The sequence below is a fragment of the Marmota marmota genome, unplaced genomic scaffold (assembly GCF_001458135.2).
Source record: "Marmota marmota marmota unplaced genomic scaffold, marMar, whole genome shotgun sequence".
Classification (NCBI taxonomy): domain Eukaryota; kingdom Metazoa; phylum Chordata; class Mammalia; order Rodentia; family Sciuridae; genus Marmota; species Marmota marmota.
In genome coordinates this window covers 34,771,324-34,772,678 of record NW_026000249.1, presented here as the reverse complement: position 1 = coordinate 34,772,678, position 1,355 = coordinate 34,771,324, and the positions used below count along the sequence as shown (strand labels likewise).

Here is a 1,355-nt window from a genome sequence, read left to right as displayed (position 1 = left end):
ACCTTGACCTGGGCAGGTCAATCTCCCATGTTTTCTCTATGGCCACGTGTGGGCCGAGAGTTTTTAAAGGACCTCACCCTAACAGGAAAAGTGTTGACAAGTCAGTTGTGACTCAATGGGACATTCTCACTATCCTGCTTGTTTAGTGTCTTTCTGGGTTCTTGTGCAGCTTCTTCCTTGTGGCCAGCAAACACACAGTGGCCCCTTCCTTCCACAGCCAGCTTTCTGCTTTATATTTTAATTTTGATTCTTTTGGTGCTGGGAATTTAAACAGGTTGTTGATTCTTAATTGTAGGCTAATTGTATGCTCACCTGTGACACAGCATTTTCTCTGACCTAGCTTGAAACCAAACTTTTTATTTTTCCTTTCTGGGATAAGATCTCTATGATGCCATTCAGTAGAACTCAGCATGTTTCAGCCCTAACATATTCAAAATAATTTTTCTTAATATGAGAGTTGTCTATATCAATTGTTTCTACAATCAAATCAGAAAGTGACAAATTCTCAAGGTCTCTTGTGGGAGAAGCTTTATGAAATGCCAAAGATGACAGAGATCCATTTGATGTTAATTCTGATATTCCAGATCCATCTTATGTTAATTCTGATATTCCAGTAGAAGACTGACAGTGATTTGCTAGCTGTGACAGGGGAAAGGATCCCAAACTTAGATTTGTAAACTGGCAGATGACTGGTTACAAAGATCAGATAAAGTAAAGCATTGGCTTGGATGGTTTTCTTCGTGTTCCTAAAACAGTTCAGCTAGTGACGGGCTTTTACATTGGGAAAATTGCAAACTGTCATTTTTTAAAATGCAATTCTTGGCACTCTGTTCAACTAAAGAAACATTTCCAATTTCAGTCATTTTACTAGGATTTAGATTATCACCAGTTATATTTTCCAATGAGCTAGTTAAGTGCAAAGGATTATTTAAACTTCCCAAGATGTTTTGTACTGGAATGTTTTGGAAATCAGATAGATAGCGAACTGTTTTGAATAAATAAAGAATTATTAGCTGTTGTGCTCTCTATCATTAAGGTCTTTAAATCTGGTATTCCTTTGAAAGCAAAATCATCTTTGTAAATACATTCAGATGCATGAGTTCTTAACAAATCAGCATCTAGATTCTCTGAAAGCAGACTTTTCAAATCATTTGTGGATAATGATCTGCCTTTTGGCTGACATTTATAAGAATCTCTTGGCATATCATGAATTAGGTCAGCTAATGAAACCTCTTTTGTTAACTTACACAATTCTAGTTTCTTTTCACTTTTAGGTCTGTCAAGTTTCTTTTTCCAATAATACAAGGGGGAGAAATGAATGACAGTAGAGGGGGTAGAGAGAGAAGAGGGGAGGG

At 36.8% G+C, this 1,355-nt stretch overlaps 1 pseudogene; it reads right to left on the bottom strand.

The window, feature by feature from the left end:
• Positions 1-405: 405 nt before the first annotated feature.
• LOC107144380 overlaps positions 406-1,355 on the bottom strand; it is a 4,389-nt pseudogene continuing 3,439 nt past the window's right edge.